General features: G+C 46.1%; 1 long non-coding RNA gene across 1 annotated transcript; it reads left to right on the forward strand.

Annotated features, from left to right (window-relative positions):
- The first annotated feature begins 543 nt into the window (after nt 1-543).
- LOC138428779 (uncharacterized) lies at nt 544-3,485 on the forward strand. The gene is made up of 3 exons (XR_011252574.1): nt 544-613; nt 2,639-2,957; nt 3,301-3,485. It is a non-coding gene; the product is annotated as an uncharacterized lncRNA (long non-coding RNA).
- The last annotated feature ends 5,723 nt before the right edge of the window (nt 3,486-9,208 follow it).

A 9,208-nucleotide genomic window follows, 5' to 3' on the forward strand; every position in this document is an offset into this window, starting at 1 on the left:
AGTCTTTTAATTTCATGGCTGCAGTCACCATTTGCATGGATTTTGGAGCCCCCCAAAATAAATTTTGTCACAGTTTCCCTGTCTATTTGCCATGAAGTGATGGACCGGATGCCATGATCTTTGTTTTCTGAATGTTGAGCTTTAAGCCAACTTTTTCACTCTCCTCTTTCACCTTCATCAAGAGGCTCAAGAGGCTCTTTAGTTCTTCTTTGCTTTCTGCCATAAGGGTGGTGTCATCTGCATATCTGAGGTTATTGATATTTCTCCCGGCAATCTTGATTCCAGCTTGTGCTTCATCCAGCCCGGCATTTCACATGATGTACTCTGCATATAAGTTAAATAAGCAAGGTGTTCAGCTCTGGCTCTAGTCTACCAGGCTGCAGGATCTGGCCACCACCAACCCCCCATCCCACCCCCTCCGCCGAGCCGTAGAGACATTCAGAAACCCTGTGTTGATGGTGCTTCCTTTTTCAGGGGCATGTTTTCTGGGACCTGTCACTTCATTCCTGTGTCCCCAGCTTCTAGGAAAAGACCTGACAGATTGGCTATTCTCAGGAAGTAGATGTTGAAAAAGGAATGACTTTATCTGAGCTTTACCTTCCACACTCTAAAGGTGGGTTTAAAAATAACTCAGATCGCTTTTCACTTTCATGCATTGGAGAAGGAAATGGCAACCCACTCCAGTGTTCTTGCCTGGAGAATCCCAGGGACGGGGGAGCCTGATGGGCTGCCGTCTATGGGGTTGCACAGAGTCGGACACGACTGAAGCGACTTAGCAGCAGCAGCAGCAGCAGCATAGTTTATTTATGGGCTTCCCTAGTAGCTCAGAAGGTAAAGAATCTGCCTGCAATGCGGGAAACCCGTGTTCGATTCCTGGGTCAGGAAGATCCCCTGGAGAAGGGAATGGTAACCCAGTCCAGCATTCTTGCCTGGAGAATTCCATGGCCAGAGGAACCTGAAAGGCTATAGTCCATGGCATCACAAAGAGCCACACACCATTGAGCAACTAACACAACTAGAGTTTATTTGGCACTTAGCAGGTGGCACGGTAGCATAGGATTTGCCCTGCCGATGCAGGAGACACAAGTGACTTGGGTTCCATATCCAGGTTGGGAAGATCCTCTGGAGGAGGAAATGGCAACCTGCTCCAGTATTCTTGCCTGGGAAATCCCATGAAGAGAGGAGCCTGTGGGCTGTAGTCCACGGGGTTGCAAAGTGTCAGACACAACTGATGGACTGAACATGCATATCAACTATTCTATACACCGTGTATCAACTGTACTTCAATTTTAAAAACAAAATAAACTGGAGGATCAGATAAGATTTACAAAGCCATTGCCTTCTCACTCAGGGTAAAGACCCAACTACCTGTCAGTATTGGATTAGGGAGGAAGAAGTGTGCTGGTAGAAACGCAGGGTCCAAAAGTTACCACTATTTTGGGCTGTGGAGAGAACTTTAACGCTCAAGGGAAGAAGGGAGGGCAGGCCCACCCTAAAGTCACCTGTGATTCCTGACCCCCTCCCCCTCAGAGATAAGTATGGTTAGCAGTTTGGTATGTTTCTGACCAAGTGATGTGTCCAGGTAGGTTTAGGCTCTTAGGAAGTAGCCTGGGGGTTGGCTGGAAGAGGGGACAGAAAGGGGACCCGGCAGTGGCCGGGAAAGGTGCTGGAGGTTTATTGCAGTGGGAGGACGGTGCGGTAGCGACCCAGGAGGTGCCGGTGCTCAGGACAACTTAGTGGACTGCCGTGGGGTGGGTCAGCAGGGCAGAGGGGCAGTGACCTCGTTCCTTGTTGTACTCCGGGAGCTTGCATCTGTTTGTCACAGTGGAGGGACTGGGCAAGTGTCTGTGGACTGAGTTTCCTACATCACACTTTACACTGCTTAGGGCCCCAGAGTCCTTAGATGACGCTGTCCTGGTGGAAGAGCATCCCTACGTCTCTCTTCAGTCCTGCTGGAGGCTCACTGCTCCCCCAGCGCCTGATGCCTTGTGAAGGCTCTGTCTTTGCTCAGGCTGGTGCCCATGGCTTCCCTCACTCACTCACCCACACCTGCTGCCCACAGGTGCAGTGCCAGAGGCTGGGGCAGACCCACCTAGGACTCAGACAGAGCCACTGTTCTCTTGGGACTTACCCAAGACACCCGAACTGCTCATCCAACGACACATCCAAGCTCCAACATCTCCTTTGTTTTATTGTAATCTTTTAATTAAAAATTTTAACTTATAATTTTTTTTAACTTTTAAGAAATTAAAAGTGTTTTTCTTTTTGCCATGCTGCATGGCATATTGGGATCTCAGTTCCCCAACCCGGGATCAGACCTGTGTCCCCTGCAGGGAAAGTACGTGGTCTTAACTCCTGGACCACGAGGGAAGTCCCCAACAGCTCCCTTCTTGAAGAAGTCCTTCCAGCTCTTCAAGGCTGCTCCTGCTTCCCTCAGCCATCTTCATCAGGATGTCAAGCCGCTCTGTATGCCAGCACTGAAATTCTTCTGTGCTGACCTTATCTTGCTCAGCTGTCTGCCCTCACTGGGGACTGGATGTTTCACTGCTTCAATCATAATGAGAGCATCTGGCTGAAACTGGGGACTGAGTACAGGTTCCGAGCCCCCTCCTGACTGTCCCAATTGGGTTTTGTCCAGAGACAGGAGGACTCGCTGCCTCAGGGACTGCCTGGAGGTATTTCTGAATAGTTCAGTCCAGACACTGCGGTGAATTCTGTCTGCCACCTCTCCTCCATCAACCAGCCTCATCTGGGAAAGGGCCGCTTCTTGGGAATCATCGGAACCAAGGTTGCTAGTCCTCACGTGGTCCCATGAGGTCATGACCTCTGGACCACCGTCCATGTGCTTCCTCCTTCTTTGGTGATGTGCTCTGCAACTGACTGCTTCTCCCTTGGGGACCAGTTCTGGCCTGTGAATGATACCTGCCTTGTCTGGGAGCAGGCAATCCATGTAACAGGTATTTCAGGGCTTGAACACGGCAGTCAATAAGTGGTCCTTGAGCTCCTGTCCCCAAAGGGCCTGGATCTGGGATGAATCTGCCTCTGCTGAGGAGTGAGGGGGTGGGCAAGGGCATTGGATAGCTTTGTGGGTACCCCCTGTTCTTGGGGTGCCCCTTGAGAGATACAGAAACCCACAAGACTCCGTCCATCCTGAGCCATGGCTCACCAAGGAGCTGTGGCTTTCTCTTTGCTCTGGACCCTCAGCCGCTCCTGCAAGGTTGTCCATGAAGCTGCTTCTACCTGGAAGACTGCCCCTGGCACTACAAAGCCCCTTCCCACGTGGCCTTTTTCCTGTTCCAGGTGACTACACTACCCATGCGAGGTTACTTCTGAGCAGGAGACAGAGATGCTACGCTACTCACTTGGGTCCACTGAGAAGGCCTTCTCTGTGCTTCAAACATCATTCACTCGTGTTCCAGTCTTGCTGTTTGCTGCAGCGTGCTCAGTCGTGTCTGACTCTTTGTGACCCCATGGACTATAGCCCGCCAGGCTCCTCTGTCCATGGAATTTTCCAGGCAAGAATGCTGGGGTGGGTTGCCATTTCCTTCTCCAGGAGATCTTCCCAACCCAGGGATAGAACCCACGTCTTTTACATCTCCTAAATTGCAGGCAGGTTCTTTACCACTAGCGTCACCTGGGAAGCAAGACTGGGAAGTTCCAGTCTTGCTCTTCCAATTAACAGAGGATGGGTAAAGCTCACTTGGATTACAGCTGGAGGAAGGCTGGGGAGGATCACAGCCCTTCACAGGGATGGCTTGAAAGGCAGTAGGCGGAACACAGAGGCAAAATCATGCCCAGAGCGGGGCTGGCTGAGGTCAGTGTCTCTGCCATGCCTGAGAGGCTAACGTCTCCGATGGCCCGATAGCCTTTGTCAGTTGCCTCGTTCAGCATCTCAAAGTAGCGAATGGATGGATCCTCCACCCAACCCAGTTTTGCCATTCTAAAATGCCTCTTCTCTCCCAGGATAGCAACACGTGCAGTCATTTTTCTATGTCTCTTGGAGTTAAAACTTTGGAATCATGTTGGATGTTTAAATCTATCTTATCCTTCATCTCTGATTGAGTCTATTCCCCTTCCACATCTTTGCTGACTCCACAATGATTTGTAACTGCTTCACCTTGTCATACCTGTGAATGGCTTGCAGGATCTCCTGGCCTGGAGTCTCCAGGGTGGGGTGCAGAGATAACTGGGTACAGGAAGAACATACTAGAACTTCTATTAACATGTATTTTAAACTAAAAATAAGAGTGTTATATATCAAATGTTAGTATTTGATCTATAACGCCACTGTAAGTGGTTGTAGGTTATGTCACAATGTATTCTGAGGGCCCTGTCTCTCATTAGATCATTTTCAGAACACATTGATACAAGATTAAATGGATTTATGGTTTACATAATCTAGTTTCAACTAAAACTCAAAAGTGGACAAATGGCTTTCAAGAATTTAAAAGCTTCTCAAAAAAGTAATTCCCCTAAATCACAAGCAAACAAAAGAACAAGAGACATATTCCTAATTTGGAGGGGCTCTTCATTTTCCTCAATGTCAGGCTGTTAGATACAAGGGGAGCAATTAATAATCATACTAAATAATTTGAAACATGAATTAAATTTCCTGTTATTAATGACTGACCTCATTTTAAGTGGTTATTGTGCCCTTGTATGTTAATAGATGACTATATATGAACATAATTTGCAGATAAGTAAATAAAATTTGGGGGATATTTAAAAATACTTGGTGATTGAGTTCACAGGAAAAAGTCTGCTTTCTAGGATCAATAATTCTTAAATTTGGGGAGACTGTGAACTCCTTTGAAAATCTGATGAAGGCTGGATTCCTCTCTCCCACCAAAAAAAAAAAAAGGAAGAAAAAGACATTTAAGTAGGAAATCTTAGCACAGTTTTATAGCATGATACTTTGAAGTCCATCCACGGGCCATCTGAGTTCCCATTCAGGGCTGCCCCCGTTTGAGGCCTTCTAACCACCAAAGCCAGAATAACCATGCAAACTACACTTTATTGTGTTGCACACTCCAGACTCAAGAAAGGCTCCACTGTGGCAACTGCAGCAATTCTGGAGGGACCCAATGGATGTCAAATGAGTTAGCTACTGATGATTTGCGATTAGTGACAGTTAAAATGCTGAAATTCGTGAAATTATTGGCAACAATATTGTGAACAGCCAACTTATTGGAAAAGACCCTGATACTGGGAAAGACTGAAGGAAGAAGGGAAAGAGGGTGACAGAGGATGAGATGGTTGGACGGCATCACCAACGCCCTGGACAGTAACCTGGACAAACTCTGGGAGATAGTGAGGGACAGGGAGTACTGCAGTCCATGGGGTTGCAGAGAGTTGGACACGACTTGGCGACTGAACAATAACAAAAGCTCTTACTGAATGGCAGGAATTTTGCACAAATCAGGTGTTGTCGGCAGGAGGATGTCACCTTTGGGATAATTATATGCCATGTTTGTCTCCTGAGAGAAAAGCTGAGGGTCGCTGTCCTCTTGCACACAGAGCCAGCTCCTCAGCCGGTCCCCTCAGTCAGCTCTCAGCAGCTCTCTCCTGATACCTCAAAACCAAGATTGCATTTCATCCCCCAGAGAATCCTAATCAGGATCATGAGCCCATGGGTGTTTAAAAAATGTCTGTGGCTTGACTAAGTAGAGTCCTTTCATTTGGTGAAAATATGTAAAATAGGATGTGAAGAACAATTTTCTTCTTTTTCTTTTTCCTTGTGCAAGAGAAATGCTACCAATACTCACTGACTGGCTATAATATCGTTTTTTCCCTCACATCAGATTTATTAACTATTAACTCGGTTGGTTTTAAAAATAAGTTACAGAGGACTTTTCACTTCTAGGGATGGAGGGGAAGCTTACATCAAACAAATCCTCCTGTCAACAGCAATTATAAACCTCAAAAAAATTGCCCACTCATGAGTAATAAAAGAAGATACAGTCTGGAATGGACACAACCTTTGAATTAAGGGAAGTAAAAGAGGAGATATCTTCTTTCCCGGAGGACATTCCCCAGTCCTCAAGGTGCGCTGGGAATGGAATTCAAGAGTTATTGGACTGGGAATAGGTGGTAGGGTCTGAGACTGCAAGTACACCTGGCAAGTGAGGAGGAGATTCCAGAAAACGGGATGTAGAGAAAGTGGAGCCTCAAGGTCTGCATCCTAACTTATGCAGAATCCGTGTATGAGTCCTGAAGGAGGTGAGGGCGGACTGAAACTCCAAGAAACCCAGAGGAAGCTGGAAGCCTGGAAGAGCGGAGCAGAGAGCTGCACAGTGCTGGGAAGATAAAGCTAGCAATTCAGGTCCCACCAAGTCAGAGGGCTTGGCGAACACCGTGAACCTGCCACTGAAACTCCAGAAAGACTGTGCCTTCCGAGCAAGACGACATTAGAGAACCAAGGGCTATGACAGGAAAATCAAAACACACAAACTGTAGCAGAACCCAGAGCCAGGTTTCCACAAGATCATGGGGCTATGCAGGGTTCGGGTAACTTCACTGCCTGATAGAACCAACTCGACACTCTTCAAACAGCAGATGTGGGAATTAGCAGAGGCGTGGTATACAGTAACTGTGATAAAGAGCCCGCCTGCCAGTGCAGGAGACACAAGAGACCTCAGCTCGATCCCTGGGCCAGGAAGACCCCTGGAGGAGGAAATGGCACCCACTCCAGGATTCTTGCCTGGAGAATCCCGTAGACAGAGGAGCCTGGCGGGCTACGGTCCATAGAGTTGCAAAGAGCTGGACACGACTGAAGCAACTGAGCATGCACGCATACATGATTCCGTTCAGTTCAGCCGCTCAGTCGTGTCCGACTCTTTGAGACCCCGTGAACCGCAGCCCACCAGGCCTCCCTGTCCATCACCAACTCCCAGAGTTTACCCAAACTCATGTCCATTGAGTCGGTGATGCCATCCAGCCATCTCATCCTCTGTTGTCCCCTTCTCCTGCCCCGAGTCTTTCCCAGCATCAGGGTTAGACGTGGATATAATGGATGAAGAGACAGGGAATTTAGAAAAGACCCGGGGACTCGAAAGATGAATGCGATGGAAACTGTATAACTGAAAATACAACGGCTGCTAATTTACAAAAATCAAGGAATAATATTAGCGATACGTTGGATAATGTGGAAGAAAGGATTAGCGAGCCTGAGGAATGGTCAATAAAATTACCCAAACTGAAGGAAAGAGAGAAAAAGATATTTTAAAAACCCAGGTTCCGGGGATCCAGGCTATCACAGTGTTCACTTGATGTTAACAAATGCACCAAGGTAATTCAATGGAGAAAGGAAAATATGTTTTTTGGCAAGTGGAGCTGATATCAATAGAAACAATATCGGTAAAGATATAAAATATCCATAAGGAAAATAAAGTTCGACCCTTAACTAACAGTTTACAGAATAATTAAATTGTGAAAGATATTAGACCTAAACTTAACTAACGCTGTAAACGTTCTAGAAGAAAACGTAGAAGAACGTTTTGAAACCTTGCAGCAGGCAAAGATTTCTCAGACAGTATATGAAAAGCTCAGTCGTGTCAGATTTTTTGCAGCCCTGCGGAGTGTAGCCTACTAGGCTCCTCCGTCCATGGTATTATCCAGGCAAAAGTACTGGAGTGGGTTGCCGTTTCCTTCTCCAGGGCATCTTCCTGACCCGGGGATCAAACCCAGGTCTCCTGCATTGTAGGCAGACGCTTTACCCTCTGAGCCCCCAGGGAAGCCCCTATAAAAAAGCGCTAATCATCAAATAAGAAATTGATAGGTTAGATTTTGTCACAGTTAAAGATGTCTGCTTATTTAAAAACTTCATTATAAAAATGAAAACACAAGCCGCGGACCATGAGAAAATATTCCCAATTCATAGATGTGACAGAGCACTGCATCCGGAGTGACGGAAGACTTGCTACCAATCAGCAAGAAAAGGTCAACAAGCGTCTAAATAATGCAGAAGAGATCTGAAGACTGAACAGACCCTTCATATAAAGTGGTATACAGAGGGTGTGCAGAGAAGGGAATGCCCCTGCGCTGGTGATGGGAAGGCAGAATGGTGCAGCCACTATGGAGAATGAAGTTTCCTTAAAAAACGAAAAGCAGGGCTACCACATGATCCAGCAATCCCACTCCTGGGCCTATTTCCAGGAAAGAACAAACTCTAATTAGAAAAGATACAGGCATCCCGAAGTTCGTAGCATCACAATTGACAATAGCCAAGGCATAGAAGCAACCTAAAAATGTCTACTGACAAATGAATGGATAAAGACGGTGTGCTGTATTTATACAATGGAATATTACTCAGCCACGAAAAAGAACGGAATAATGCCATTTGCAGCAACATGGATGGACCTAGAGATTATCATACTGAGTAAAGCAAGACAGAGAAGGACAAATGTCGTGTATCACTTATATGTGGAATCTTAAAATCATACAAATGAACTTACTTACAAAACAGAAATAGACTCACAGACAGAGAAAACAAATTTGTGTTTACCAAGGGGGAAGGGGAGGAGAGGGGAAAATTAGTTTGAAGTTAACAGATATGCACTGCTAGATATAAAATAAACAACAAGGACATACTGCATGGCCCAGGGAACTATATCCACTATCTTGTAATAACTTGTAGTGGGAAAGTATGGGAAAGGAATATATATATATACACACATGTTATATATATCATATAAAGCTGAATTACTTAGCTGTATACCTGAAACTAACACACTGTAAATCAACTATACTTCAGCAAAAAGTTCTTTGAAAAAATATACACAAATGACCAAAAAGTGCAGGAAAGACGTTCAACATCCTTGTCGTTAGGAATATGTAAAGTGAAACCACAGTGAGACCCCAGTTCGCATCTGCCAGGTTGCACCGCTGGAAAGACGGACAAGGCCAAATGTGGGTGATGTGTAGCAGCTGGGACTCTCGCACGCTGCTGGTGGCAGTACGGCGTTGTACACCCAGTTTGGAATGCTGTTTGGGAGTTTCTCAGAGACATAACCTACCCTGTGATCTGGTCATTCGACTCAGTGGTATTTGCCCAAAAGAAATGAAAAACATGTCCACAGAAAGACATGTGCAAGAATGTTCAGAGTAGCCCAAAGCCAAAATCAACCCAATGTCCATCAATAGGGGAATAGATAAGCAAATTATAGAGCTATAGTATTTGGCAATACAGACTAACAAACCCCTAAGGCAG

Source organism: Ovis canadensis, chromosome 1 (genome assembly GCF_042477335.2).
Source record: "Ovis canadensis isolate MfBH-ARS-UI-01 breed Bighorn chromosome 1, ARS-UI_OviCan_v2, whole genome shotgun sequence".
NCBI lineage: Eukaryota > Metazoa > Chordata > Mammalia > Artiodactyla > Bovidae > Ovis > Ovis canadensis.